This window comes from Nelumbo lutea, chromosome 6, assembly GCF_056320005.1.
Source record: "Nelumbo lutea isolate HS-2025 chromosome 6, American lotus-T2T, whole genome shotgun sequence".
Taxonomy (NCBI): Eukaryota; Viridiplantae; Streptophyta; class Magnoliopsida; order Proteales; family Nelumbonaceae; genus Nelumbo; species Nelumbo lutea.
This window is the reverse complement of record NC_142689.1, coordinates 40,561,487-40,577,447: the sequence shown is the minus strand read 5'-3', so window position 1 is coordinate 40,577,447 and position 15,961 is coordinate 40,561,487. Positions and strand designations below refer to the sequence as shown.

The window sequence follows — 15,961 nt, the reverse complement described above, 5'->3', positions numbered from 1 at the left end:
CTGCTGATAAATAAATATTTCTAACGTAAAAAGCTAAATACATAGAAACGATGCTGTAATATCGTTTCCTCCCCCCAGTTAGTCACACCATTGAGCCATCAACTTCACCACCATTAACTCATGTAGAGCTGGCTTGTCATCTTGCCAACCCCCTTTTCTACAACCATCTCTCTCTTTTCTTTTTAAAATTTACTAATTTATAGGCTTATTAGTGTGGTTTGGATGAATTATTTCAGCTTAAAAAAAAGAAGATTTTAGAATTATATTGCTGAGTATCTAAATGGGTAAGCATAAAAATAAAAATAAATGAAGTAAATAAGAAATGGGGTTTGGTAGTTTTACTTTGTATTGAAGTACCAAAAAGCCAACTCCATGTTTTTTGAAACCCTCCCTAACAATAAAAGCAATATATAGGGCCTAGTGGGTATAAGTTCCAAACTTCTAGTTGATTCAGTTTTGCCTTCGCTTGCTTGTAACTATGAATCATCTTTGTTGCTTACATGTTCTTTTTTATTGTTTATAAACCTAATTAATCCATATGCGTTAACTATTTTAACCTTTGGTGTGATTACAAATGGCTAGTGAGGAGGTTGGAGGTTCATCCTCCCAAGCGCCTAGGCCCTCTTGTAGAAAAAGAGGGCCAGGGAAGCGTGGCAACACAGTGTTGCCACATGTCCAGCAAAGGAAGAGAGATCAAGCTCCAACCGTGGATTTTGATCATTATGACTGGCCTGTTGGGGAAGTAAGGCAGTAATTGATGTCATACATAGGTATGCCAGTGAGAGATTGTTTTATAATCGTAATCTGCATCACTGATTGGCGGACAATAACTGATGAGTTAAGGAACAAATTCTATGACACTGTTAAAGAAAGTTCCACATTGTTTTTTTAGTTGATTATTGCTTTGTAGGAAAATTTTATTGTCCCAGATAAGATGGACAAAATAGATATCCTTGTTGCAGTCAGAAAGATGCATCAATGCTTTCAATGTCACATGAAGAAGAAATATTTTGATAAATATGCTCCTGATCGTGAGAAAGCATTCTCAGAGGAAATTCAACATCAAAGAAATATTGATCGTGATGATCTTCAACGCCTCTTTGACCATTGGAAAACGCCAAAGAGCAAGGTATAAGTTGAAAGTAATATTGGTAAGTCTTTTTAGGATATGGTAATTATATAATTTTTTGATTAATATCACTAAATTGCCTTTGTTATAGGCAAAGTGTGAAATGATGACCGAAGTGAAGTCACATCATATGGTCCCTCACCAGATGGATCGGAAACCCTATACTGTTCATCTCCATGAAATGGTGAGAAAGAAGGCTAAACAATATAACCCCACCTAGGAGAGAGGACCTATTCAGGAAGGCCCATACAAATTCCTAGGGGGAGTTTTGTGACCCTCGAACGAGGGACCTTGCTGTAACTATTTTTTTATTTTTATCCATTTAATCATTTTTGTTGTGGTTTTGTGATGGTCCATTTTAAATAAATATATTATTTGAAATTGTTGTAGGCAAAGATGAAAGCATGTGGATGAACAAGCAGAACAGGGCACCCAAGTCGAGCCCATTGGTGCCTATGATGCAGTGGTGATTTTGGCTAAAGATCATCCATTACATGTTTGTTGCTTAGGCTTCAGGGTGAACCCAAAGCGTGCTTTCAAAACTAATGGGTCCAAAAGCACCACTAGTAGTACAGCCACCTCATGCAATTCGGAGTTACACAAGGAAAACCAAATGCTTCGAATACAGGTGGGTGATCTTCAAGAAAAATAGCATGATTGGAATCCGTAATGGAGCTATTAGCGCACCATCAAGGACTAGATGCCTTGTTTCCCACTCATTTGGTCCAGGTATAATCTTGAAATTGATCCCTCTTCAAACTTGTACAGAAATTCTAAAAAAGAACAAGAATAATGAATCACTGAAATGTGTCCAGTTTTCTCTGTTGGCATCTAAAAATCATTTGGTGATGGAATAACATAATCTATGAACCAGCCAACATATTCATTGTATATGGTTGGGTTATTAATTAATCAGATGAGGGATTGTTCCAAGTCTTAAATAATTAGATTTGAGACTAGAGACTTAGAAAGGACTGAAGACAGATTTGAGACTTAGAAACTAGAGAAAGGGCTGATTTGAGTTGAAGATAGATTTGAGACTTAGAAACTAGAAACTTAGAAACTGTCTCCATACCGATAACTCTGTAGTTTGATGCCTTAAGAGCATCATTTCAGGGATATTTTAGGCCTTAGAATAGTCAAAATGTCCCATTTTCTAGTTAAATTCAATATTGTGACTTCTAAGGGTCTTTGCGCAAATCTTGGGGAAAACTGGGGAAGTTTCAAGGCTGAAATGCAATTTTTGGAAAAATGGTGTGAATTATAGCTGAGAGAGGGGGTGTTTTTTTTGAAAAATTGAGCACAAGAGGATGCCTCCTATCTACTAAACCCAGAATGGCGCCGCTCCTACTGTATTAGCATACTCACCTCTCCCTAGCAAACCCTAGAGCTCTCCTCCACTCATTCTTTTCATCTCTAACAAACCCTACCCACCCCTAACTGCTAAATCATCACCTTCCATCCCTTCCTAACATCTAATCTCCACCCTCCATTCTAGGGCACCCTCTTTGGAGTGCATTCTAACCCTAGGGCACCACCTAACTACTACTCCTCACCACCCACTCTTTTTAATCTCCACCTTTCAGCCCTATGCACCTAAATCTCCACCATCCAATTTTGGGCGCCCAAATCTTATCCCTACATAATATTGGGTGCCCTCTCCTTCTCTTCTCAGCCTTAGGATCACCTTAAAGCAATCCTAACCCTCCACTTTAAATCCTAGGGCACCCATATTTCTGCAAAAACCTAGCTGCCGCCCCCTCTTTTTCTCTAATCCCAGTTTTATCCACCATTCTCTATAAAAATGACCCCAAGGGCCCTGTAGAAGGGGTTGGTCAATTCACCCAGTACACAAGGCTAAAGTATCTTGAGGAGTTTAAGGGTTGTAGAAGAGAAGGACGCCCAGATCTTGTCAGGAGGGATTCCTTCAAACAGTTCAGCCAATCTGTAGCTACCGCCACTGGATCTGATCAGCCATCATTTTATTTTCTTTATTTTCTTTCATGCTATTTTTATTTCAGCAATCTTTTAGATTTAACTTCTGTTCATTTGTGTGTTTTGCATATCTGAATTCGTCTGGTTCAAGGCTAAGGTGTCTCGAGGGGTTCGAGGGCTGAAGAAGGGAAGGACGCCCAGATCTTGTCAAGAGGGGTTCCTGCAAACCGTCCAGCCAATCTACAACTACCGCCATTGGATCCGAATTTTGGATCACTTTTTATTTATTTCTTTTATTGATTTTAGTGTTCTTTTATTTCTGAATTTTGATTGTTGCCTTGTTTAATTCCAAACCTTTAATTTTAGCATTAATAAATTTTATTTTCTTGTTTTCTGCAATCCCCAATTCCATTTTCTTTTTATTTGTTCGGAATGAAAAAATAATAATTTTTCCCTCACTTCCCTGTGGGTTTGAACCCTTCCTCACCACGTACTACATTGTTTTTGGTCACGTGAGGATTGGAAAATTTTATAAATCTCTAAACTGGTGTTCCGAAGTGGTTAATGACACACTTCTGCCAACACCACATATCGGCCAAATAATTAGAATATTTGAGACTAAAGCATTTGTTCTGCAAATTATAGGCTGATATGAAGACAACTAGAAACTTAGAAACTAGAGAAAGCATAGATAAAATTCAACTTTTGATTTTATCTATTTTAGAAAGGATTAACTGAATTTGATAGTTGCTTTGCTAGCTATGGGACTAATCATTTTGTTCCACAACAGTCATATAAATACAAGCTAGAGATTGAGTGGTAGCTATTTTACTGGTCGGTATGAAGACAACTATTCAAATTCAGCTAATACCCCACTAAAATAACCTTAAACTTTTTATCAATTTTCTATTTCTGCCGTATTTTTTTATCAAACAATGCTGCTCTTTCCATTAATTGTATACCATATCAAATTGCTATAGAGTTAAAAAATTCAGGATGGCTAAATAGTCATAGGATGGTGCATGGAAGTGGATTAGCCTTTTAAAATTTAAACTAGGGTTCCAAATTAGAAGAGGAAGATTAGAAAAATAAAGGAAATTCCTTCAAAGTCTATTCAGCTTTACTTTCTCATAGAAATTAAAAAAGGAAAACTAAAAATAGTTAAGAACTGAACATGTCATTTATGGAATTCCTTGAGCCTAGTGCTTTGTAAGTTGTTTAAATTAATTGGATACCAATTTGTACCACTATCAATAGATAACAAGATGTGAGAAGTTCAGCTAAGATGGTTTAGCCAAGAAATGGACAACCATTGTCTACTTCAGTATGAACTGACATGCTGCAAGTCTTCTATGCTAATATATTAGAATCAAATGCTAAATTCTTCTATCCATGGTAATTCTTGACTTAGCTATCTACCTAGAACCCCTTTTACTACTTCAAATAAGTTACTCATTGTGAAAAAATAAAGTTGTTATTTCAACAATGGCTGGGAAGGTATATACATCATACTTCTGAATTATGACCCTCTCTTCGTAATTAATGCACAAGTTTTTTTTTTCCATGTAGGAGTAGGAACCAACATAATCGTTATGAAGTTCAAAAGAACCCAAGTTTGTTTATTTATAGTGACTTTAACATTTAGAAGAATAAGTTATTGTTTGAATTTAAAAAATATATATTTTGTGTAGAGTCATGGATTGGAAATCAATCCTACTTTAGGTGGAGATTATCTCTATACCTCTCATGATGCTTCACTAGTAAACCTTGTAAACCATCTCAACTTTATTTTTTGGCATGGAAATAATATTTTATTTTCATTGTCTTTTACAAGAGACCTAACAACTTGTATTACGAGCATCTCATGCACATAAAACAAGTCAGGAGAGGGAAGGATCATCTCATGTACATCAAACCAATCGAGAGAGGGAAGGATTATCTCATGTACATCAAACAAGTAGAGAGAGGGAAAGGAAGAATGTGAAGGGAAAGAAAATAGTTCTTTTTATATGATGTATATTTCTTTTTTTTTTTTGTTTTGAACATACAACTATCAAACATTTTCTTGTAAAAGAGATTGTTGGGATTAAAGATTATGAAATTTTAATATTTAATTTTATTTTTAAATTTTGAATTATGTATGAATGTGAATTCAAATTACAGGTTGATAAAAGTTTTATTGAGCTTATAAGTTGATAAAAATTTTATTGGACAAACTGCACAAATAGGTGATATGATGGATGGTTATTAAACCATTTATAAAACTTTTAGCGACATTTAATTAAATGTCACGAAAAGAAAAATCCACAATATATTGACATTTTAGACAAATGTCGCCAAAAGTGAGTTTGGGTGACATTTATAAATGTCGTTGAATGTAACACTTTTGGCGACATTTATAAATGTCATAGAAAGTGATACATTCGACAATGTTTATAAACGTCGTGAAAACTCTTTTATTCGCGACATTTGTCAAACATTGCCAATTGTTTTGCAAATGTCATGGAAAGTTTTCGCAACACAAATGATTGCAATCTTTGCGCACATGTCAACAAAATGTTTCTGTAACATTTGGGTGGCTTTTGGCAACGTTTAGGTAACATCACCAAAAAATGATTTTTTGTAGTGATTATTCCATATATAATAAATACATATGATAGTTGGTTATTATGATGACTATGTAGATAGTATATAGGGTACTTGTAGATAGATAAAAACTAATGAAATCATGATAATTATCATAAATCCCTTAAATAAAATAGCGAACTCATGGAACCATGATAGTTAATTTAACATGGTTACACTAAAATAATTATCTTATTCAGTTTTTATGATAATTAACATAATGTGTTTAAAATTCATGTTTGAGTATTTTTATTATCAAGTCGATTTCGTAAACATCAAATACCCACTATTATCCAAAATACACATTTGGTAACATTAAAAAAATAATGGTTTCATTGGAAAGTGTGTTTCAATTATGCTATGCATGCTGTCTGTGTAGAACAAAATAACATAAGATTCATACCCGATTCATCTAAAAATACATTATTGGAGGTGTTTTCATTCAAAATAAACAATGATAAAAAAAGAAAAAAAATCAAGAAAATATATGAAAATTATAAAATAGTGGAAATTGACATTCAGCCAATGTTTTAAGGAAAAAGACCAAGTAAAATAATGGGAAATCATAATTGGTTGTATATTACCATCATTACGAGCATAGATAAGTGAGAATAGGAAGAGAAATGTTGAGAAGATGTGATAAGGGTTTTAGATTCGATGGTGTATTTTTTATATTAAGACATTTTAAATAGGAAAAATGGGATAGAAATTACAAATAAGCACTTCTTCAAAACACAAGATGAAAGAAGTTACTCAGTTGTGGCTTTACCAATTGGGATTTTTCATAGAAAAAAAGCTTGTTTATGGATTTTTCACTAAACAAAAAATGGGGGTGCTTTTGGCTTATAAAAGGTAATAAGCGCTAGAAGCGCTTATTTTAAGTTGCACCAGATGTAGCCTTAAAGCCATAATAAATAAATAAATAAATAAATTTAAAAGAATAATAAAATAAAAGGATAAAATATAAATGAGAGAATTTAACTACTTAAGGTTGTGTTTGGTTTGAAGAAAAAGGGTAGAAAAAGTAATGAAGGAGTTAAGAAAATTGGAGATTCCTCTATACATGTAATGCAGTGGTAGTGGTGGTCTAGGCTTTAAACTTGAAGAGGTGAAGATTAAGATTTGGTCAAAGAAAGGTTTCAATAGAAATATGAATATGACATAAGTGAGGAAGGAATTAATGAGAAAAGATCTACCTCTCCATCAAGGGGACTGCTAGGTAGAGAAGAGAAAGGGGGTTCATTCGTGCATGGAATAAGATATTCCAAATATTCTCAAGGTAATTAACTCACATATCTAGGTTGATTTGATAGGAGACATGTGTTGGATTTTTTTGTGGGAATAAGTTTTCAGTTTGCATAGACCACAATGGCCTTCACCTCTATTATCTTACCACATGTCATGTACAAAACATTTTATATGTTTTACACGTCTATACAATAGTTTTGTTCTTTGTAGGCTTTATTTTTTTGCCACGGTTTGACAATGTACTTTTCTTTAGCCTAGTGTTTGTTTTTGTCTAGTGTCTAAATATCATGTTTTAAGAAAAATATTTGTAGTTTTTTGTGGATGAACAAGATGCCCTCAGTCAACTTCTAGTTAGTAGTCATAGTTATCTTGTGATGGAATCGTTGTAGTGATGTATCCATGATTATTCTATATTATCATAACTGTAATATATAAGTCTATTCCCTTATACTACAAGTAGGAGCAATAGATCCATTATTGTCATCTAAAGGAAAAGGGAAAAGGAAATTTAAAAATAAGAAAAAACTTAAAAACGTTGTTGAAAAATTATAAAAGCTTGTAAATATTATTGAATGTGGATATGGATTGTTTGATAGAGATGTTCTCTTCTAAAATGTTATGAGTTTGGAAGAAATATTTACCTCATTCTTGTTAAAGACATTTCCTTTCTTATTTGAGCACAAATTTCACTCCTTGATATTCTATGCAATGATGCTAGATTTAAGGAAGGATCAATTAATAATGAAACTATGAGGCATTTTTTTTATGTTAGTATGCCATTTTATACTTAATTGGTATAGGTCTATGAAGTGAACTTTAGTGAATTTTTTCTTATAATTTCACATAGTAATTTTAATATACATTTTTTACTAGTTTGAACTATGCTCCACGGGCAATTGGTTTGATTGACTATGGACATGATAATTTTGGTATATTGTATACATATTTTTATATATATTTTTACTAGATCATTTTGAAATGGAGATTATGTGAACAAATGGCTAAAGAAGAGCATATTTTTCATGTATAATTGATGTGAGACTTACGTCGTTAATTTTAGATTTCTTGGTGTGGATTCCATATGTTTTGGCCATGTATTTGTCAGAGTATTTAAAATATAATTGTCTCATTATTTTCCATCAAAGTTTGATTATTAAGGATCTCTTTGATTGCTAGAAAATTGGGCTGAGATAAGGAAAAATTATTTTCTCAATTATTCATAATGTGTTTGTCTATTAAAAAAAATCTTGTGAGAAAATCCATTTTCCAGTACTTGTTTTCTAAGAAAATTTACACGAGAAAATCATTCTAATAAATTGTTTAACTATAAACATGCATGTAATTTACTTTTCTGATGACATGGTGTGAGTATGATAACTTGCATTCCCAAAAGAATGACACATGCAAATAAACTTACTATGTGGCATAGTTGTGTTATTAAACTTCCTCAGTCATCAAAGAAAATATTTATGAATTCATAAAAATTTTTACTATGAGCTACAAGTGCTTTTTTATTTGGACTATATTCATTGTTCATTTATCAAAAATTTTACTAAGAGTTAGAAATGCTTCATTATTTGGATGTATTCATTCATCAAAAAATCGATTCATGCATTCATAAAAGATATGTTCATTCATAAAAAAATCTATACATGCATTCATAATAAATTTTACAAAGAGCTATAAATATTTCATTATTTGAACTTGTTCATTCATCAAAAAATCTATTCATGCATTCACCAAAGGTTTGTTCATTCATCAAAAAACCTGCTAATGCATTCATAAAAAAGTTATACTAGGGGATAAAAGTGTTTCATTATTTGGACTTATTCATTAATCAAAGAAGTTTATGTATTCATTCAATGTCACTTGTGGGCACCCAATTTATTTGGGGCTCATATCATGGCTGAATTTTAATGGAACCACCACCCATCTATATGAAATACATGGGAGTGATGGGCCTCTCATGTTAAAAATGCCAAAAATAGAATACTTTCGTACCCAAAGTAGGTACATCTAATGGGAGGAAGAGGGAAGGTATCAGGCACTCATTTCCCTTCACTTGTGTACAATGACATTCCCACTAACTCTTGGAGAAGACTCTCCTAATTCCACTGAAAATACAATTCATGACTAAATTGCAAAATTTGAAGATTGAATCTCATAGACCTTTTGAAATCTCCCTTTGAAGAAAAGATAGGGATCCCTCCTCCTCTTTTTGTTTTTTTTTTTTTTATTCAAATGGATTTTACACAATTAACATCATGACCAAATTGCAAAATTTGAAGATTGATTCTCATAGACCTTTCAAAATCTCCCTTTGAAGCAAAGATAGGGATCCCCCCCTCCTCTTTTTGTTTTTTTATTCAAATGGATTTTATACAATTAACATCTCTTTTAGAAACCCTAGAGAGTTCACATATTGGGCTTTTTTTTGGATGAGATGGGGGAGCCGCCTGGGTATTCTCGAAGTGCTCATTCTTTTGCTTCAATGGTTGTTGCCTTTGTGAACCCCTTTCCTGCTATTCTTGATCCACCAGTGGTGGATATTTTCATGAAGGTGCCTCCGATCAAGTGGGGAGAACCTGCTATGGTGTTCTCAAAAGAAGATATTGAGAAACCTCTCTCCCCTCTTCAATTCGCACTAGTTGGAAAATGTTCGTAAGGTCACCCTTCCCTTGCTGAAATTAGGGAATTTCTGATAAGTACTTTCAGAATTCCTAGGCATGTGCTTCTCAAATTTGAAAGTGAAGAGGAATATCTTAGGGTTTGGCTACGAGAGATGGTTTTTGTCAAGGATTATCTACTAAGATTTCTGAAATAGACACCTGGTTTGGAGTTAGGGTGGGAACCTTCGATGGTTCCTCTTTGGATCTATTGCCAAAGTTGTTGATTAATTTGTACAATGATAGATATCTGTGATCAATTGCGCAAGTAGTGGGAAGAGTCCTAAAAGTGGATCTGACAACAACTCGATTAACCAGAACTACGACGGCTAGGGTTTGTTTGGAAGTAGATCTGTTGAAAGAAAACCCTAGTCGTGTTTGGGTTGGGCTCGGCAAGGAGGACTTCTAAAAGAAAATAGTCTATGAGAACCTTCCCAAATACTGTACTTTCTGCTTCAAACATGATCACGGTGAGGGTTATTGCGAACTGAAACTGAAGAGATCTTCGAAAACTAAGGGAGAAGTCACTAAGACCAATACCACTTCAACTTCAAAGCTAGCAGAACATGAACAAGCCCCCAGAAAAAAAAAAAATTGTGAAGCAGGTTTACTAGGAAGTTCATAGAGCTCTTGCGATTATTACAGAAAGGGAAGTGATAGAAACTCCAATTACAAAGGAGGTCCAGATTCAACAAACTAAAATTCCTGTACAATTGGCGATTCCTACTAAAGGGGTGCACAAATCCTTTGCATCCAAAAATGACATTAGCTTGAAGCCTGTTTGGCCAATTAATCCGGAGACGGCCCCTTTCTCTTCTAGGAAGCCAGATAGGATATGGAGTCTAGAGGATATGCGAAAGTCCAAGATGGAATTGGTTGAAAGAATTTCTTGTTAGGGCACAAAATTGTCAACAATTCTAAATGCTGAGTTGCTCGACAAAATTACTGAAAGAATGGAAGGTTCTTTCTGCGCTCTCTATGAGGATGAAGCTAGGTTAGAGGTGGAGATGAATTGGACACAGGTGGTTCGCAAGAAAATGCCACGCAAAAAATGTGTAGAGCGAGAACAGACTAATTATCAGATCACAGACTTGCCAAGGTAAGATTACTTCTAGTTGTTCTCAACCAGTGGTCTCTTCTTGAATATCCAAGGGATTGCAAATGATCCCTCTATCACTCGTTTAAAAAAATTCTGCAAATTGCATAAATTAGGTGTGGTAGCAATGGCTGAATCCTATATAAATTAGAGGATGCATTCTAGAACATCAATATAGTTTGCATGCTAGAAAAAATAAGTTTGTGTACTATTCTCTTAAAATTTTATTTTAACTTTTTTATCTTGAATTTGGAATAAATGACGATCTATAAATCCAAGATTTTTAAAAATTAGAGGTTTTTAACTCAAATTTGGACACAAAACACCCTATCCCCCTTTCTCTTTCCCTCATTCTTACTTATATTCACCTAATATATGGATAACATATGAGAAAAAAATACATACAAGTACAACACATCAGGATTGGATTATTTTTGTTTTTCTTTCTTTTTTGCATCACTTGAGGCTTCATCCCATCCTGATTTCAAATTGGATTGGTGTTTTCCAATAGGAGTCTATCAATGATTTATTATTTTTCACTTTACACAACCCCTATTTCAGTTCTAAAATCTTTAGAAAAAAAATCCAAAGAGATTTTCTTTGGGATGGATTGGATGGTGAGAGGTACTTGCATCTTGTGGTTTGAAACAAACTTTGTTTACTAAAATTACAAGGGGGTAGGGCAACTAACCTCTTAAAGAAGTAAACAAAGCTAAGGTTGAATAATCCAAGGGAAACATGGACAAGAAAATCAATTTTGGTCCACAAGTGAGGTTAGATACTCTTATGGGGTTAGCATATGGAAGGGCACATATAAGCCAAATTAGATGATATGGAGTAACGTTATTTTCAAACCAGGTAAGGGTGATGAAATTACTTTTTTGGAGTGATAAATGGTTATAAAATCAACCTCTAGGAAATTCCTAGCAATTATTAATCAGTGCATCTTATGTAGAGATAAAGTTGAAGATGTTTCTCATCTCTTGATTTGGTGCCTAGTCTCATATCATATTTGGTGTTGTTCACTAGGTGATTTGCAATCTTTGGTTGTGGCTTGATGACCATCATAGGTTTTTAGTAGAAAGGAAAAGAGATTATGGTAGGTGCTAGCTAGTTGGGGCTCTGTGCTAGACAATTTAGTTGGAGTGTAAGAATAGGGCCTTCAATTAGGTGGGGGTAGAACTTGAGTGGTTAATTGGAAATGAATGAGTAATGGATTAGTAAAGAGGTGTTTGTAAATTAGTGGGAAAAGGATTTTGTAAATGAATGAGTAGTGGATATAGTTGGGGTGGCAAATGGGTGGGTTGGGTTGGGTTGGGTCAGGTACGGGTTGAATACCAACCCACCCATATTGACCCACCAACTCACCATGACTCATCATCAATCCTTGTTAAAGGGTCATAACCCATCCATATTGACCCTTAACCACCCTCACCATATTGACCCACTTACCCTCACCTATAAATACAAAAATGGGTTGGGATGGCCTATATACCCGAAATAATAATTTTTAAGAGGAACATCTCTCTCTCAAGATTGTCATGTGGTAGAAACGGGTTAGGTTGACCCGTATACTGAAAATAACAAATTTGTGAGAGGAACATCTCTCAAGACTGCCATGTAGCAGAAATAGGTCTGGGCAACCTATATACTTGAAAATAACAATTTTTTAGAGAATAATCTCTCTCAAGGATGCCACGTGAAAGAACCAAGTTGCATTAACACGTATACTAGGGGTGATCATTTCAGCCCGGCCTGGCCCCCATATATTTAAACTAACACATTTTGTGTATAATGTATACATGTTATTTTACATTATATTATATTATATATATATAAATATTATAACATGACATGTATAATTTATATTATATGTAACACTTTATATTATATATTGTATAAAATAAGTTTATACACATGTTTTGTCATTTAATATATAGATATGTAATGTTTTATATATGAGTGATATTGGCCCGGAATCAGGCCCGGCTCGGCCCTAGCCCGTATAGACCTGGGCTAGGGCTTATGTTTCAGGCCCGAAACTCCCGGCTCGGGCCTAAGCTATAGCCCTTATCAAAAGTGCAAAGCCCAGCCTGGCCCGACCCATAATTACCCCTAGCATATACCAAAAAAAAAAAACATTTTGAGAAGATCATCTCTCTTAAGACTACCACATGACAGAAATGGGTTGGGTTGACCTATATATTTGAAAAAACATTTTTGAGAGAATCATCTCTCTCAAGACTACCATGTGAAAAAAATCGGGTTAGGTCAACCCGTACACCTGAAAATGCAAAATGTGAAGATAAATGTAGAAAATGCAAAGAAAATGCTAAAAGATTGTAGAAAATTTAGAAAAATACAGAAAATACCAAAAATTATGAAAAATGTAGAAAAATACTAGAAAATTATAGGAAATGCATGAAAACACCAAAAAAATGCATAAAAGCACCCAAAAATTGTAGAAAATGCAAAAAAAATACCAAAATTACAGAAAATGTATAACTTTTATAAAAGCACTTCCGCAAAATTGCTTTTACGCTTTCATAATAGTACTTTTATAAAATTGCTTTTGTGTAAAAGTAATTTTGTAAAAGTGCTTTCATAAAAGTACTTTTATAAAAGTGCTTTTATGCTTCCATAAAAGTGTTTTCATAAAAGTACTTTCATAAATTGCTTTCGTGTAAGATTTCTTTTGTAAAAAGTACTTCTATAAAAGTACTTTCACAAAAGTGCTTTCGTGTAAAAGTACTTCTATAAAAATGTGTTCATGTAAAAGTACTTTTGTAAAAGTATTTTTCATAAAATTACGTTATAAAATTGCTTTTGTAAAAGTGTTTTTGTGTGAAATTGTATTTGAGCACAAAAGTTAATAAAATCTATTTTATTTCATTTATAATCATAAAATGAGATGTGACATGGTGGTTTGGATTTGTAATGAGATGTGTGTGCATTAAGAGACTTGAGTTCAAGTCACTTCAATTGTTGTATTTTTGAGATTTCGCAAGTATAGACCCAACCCATCCTCACCCACGCAACCCAATCCACCATGACCCTTTTCCACTAATCCTAATGGGTTACTTGACCCATATTGACCCACCAATGGAATGGGTGGGTTTCAAGGTGGGTGGATTGGGTGGATCAAATGGGTTGGAGTCAAGATTGCATCTTAGTCATAATGTTAAGTACACTTTCTGTAGAGTAGAGGCCTATATATTTCTCTTGTACCAAATTTGAGGAACTCTCTCCCTCCTTTTCAGTAATATATCACAATATTTTACCTTAATAATGGTCTATGGACTTCTTATGTCAGCTATTAGAATGACACCAAGTATGTATATACATTTGCTTGTTGGGCCCCCTTGCTCTCTAGAAAACTTTTTCAAAATGATATTTTTCATGTTGTAGACTTCAACCCTGATACTGGGCTATCTGTTGGAGCTATTGTTGGCATTGTTGTTGTTGCATGTGTTGTTCTAATATTGATTTTAGTACTCTTTAGATGAATGCTTACCTAGGAAGAAAGGACCTTAACAATGGTAAGAAAATTCATTTAAACTTGTATTTTATAGATCAACATAAATTAAAAAACCCAGTTCTCTTCATCACTTCTTTTTTTTTTTTGCCTTTTTGAACTTAACAAGGCCTTTATAGGGGAAATGTTCCATAGCTAATCCTTTTGAACTTAGTGGCATGCTATATTCTAAGATTTCTCATACTATGCAATTAACATTTTTTAGATGAAGATACTCTTGAACCAATAGGGTACATGGAAAAGGTTTGAGGATCCTTTGACTTTACTCATCCATGATAGTGTGTGGAGGGTCTAATCTGGAAAAACTAAAGGGAGTTTTTGGCTAGAATTTTGTCATATTTTTTACTATATGCCATTTGTTATTTTGAAGTGACTAATCTCTTCTACTTGTTCATATATAATGAATATACATCTCTTTTGCAACGTAAAGAATATGATGTATGACAATGCAATTTAAAAATGCCTACTTGCTGATTTAGAGTAGAACATAGGGTTGGAGCAGAGTGGGATCAAAGGATTTCTATCATATGAAAGTATGTTGATTGACTTGGGCATGGAGAGATTTATATGAACAATAACAAAGAGTTAATAACGAAATTCAAGAATCAAGCAAAGAATATGTCATCAAGTTCAAAAGATAATATAACAAATTTAAGAATGAAGAATGTTTTGAGTCAACCAGGGGTAGGGTTGGGTTGTTATTTTCTTTTGCATTCTCATATATCTGATTTTTTCTCCATTTGACCCTTCATTAATTAATCCTTGTTAAATAAATAAGGTTAAGAAATTTAACATATACTTGAATAAGCACTAACATCACAATATGTTGTGAAAGTGGCATATGACATTGCAAGACTTTAATTTGCCATGTTAAATATGATTTGAAGTGCCAAAGAGCAAAAGATTCTTAGAATGTAAACTTGTCTTGCATCACAATATTGTGCACATATATAAGATTTTTGTGTTGGATATCCAGGTCTAGAGAGGCTCTATAAATTATTTGACTGCAAACAAAAGCTAGGAAAATACCTAAATTTTAGTTGGACTTGAGGTATGCTGCATAGAAACTTCTTATACAATTTACTTAACTTTTATGTAGGCTCAATAAACCAAAGAGTGTGAATATGATACCAAAAAGGCGTGATACCGTAAAAACTAGTAACTAATCTATTGGTACCATAAAAATGATAATCACTCAACCATTATTTATCAAAATTCATGAGAGCAGAGGGTCTAATTGGTCAAAGTTCTTCCAATACCATTGTCATACCCTTCTAACATCAAAGCAATTGCCTAAAAAAAACATGAAACAATCCATAAATATTCTAAAACTCTATAAATGAAAAAAGAAAAATGAGAAAGTAACCTAGGCTCCTACTTTTACTTAACCTAGGCACAACAATAAATTTTTTGATATATGTCTTTCACAATATAGATTCTGAAACACTTAAAAAAGCATAAAAATTAAAAAAAAAAAAGATATTGTAGTAGAACAAAGAGTCAAATACTACTACTAAGACTTGAAGAGTCGAAATATAATGCAAGGAATAAAACATGGTAATTTCCATTACTAATCATATGATATCTCCAATTTGGACTTGACTTTCTTATATCAATTTAGCAGTTCAGATCTCATGATCTAGGCTGTCTAAAGGGTATCAAATGAAATTCCTAGAGGCTAAGAAAATGAATGTAGTTGACCATTATGTGGTAGCATAGAAAAAGAA

General features: G+C 33.6%; 1 long non-coding RNA gene across 1 annotated transcript; it reads left to right on the top strand.

Moving 5' to 3' along the window:
• Window positions 1–968: 968 nt before the first annotated feature.
• Window positions 969–3,463, top strand: LOC148848705 (uncharacterized). Its single transcript, XR_016101414.1, has 4 exons — window positions 969–1,129; window positions 1,221–1,313; window positions 1,520–1,858; window positions 3,216–3,463. It is a non-coding gene; the product is annotated as an uncharacterized LOC148848705 (long non-coding RNA).
• The last annotated feature ends 12,498 nt before the right edge of the window (window positions 3,464–15,961 follow it).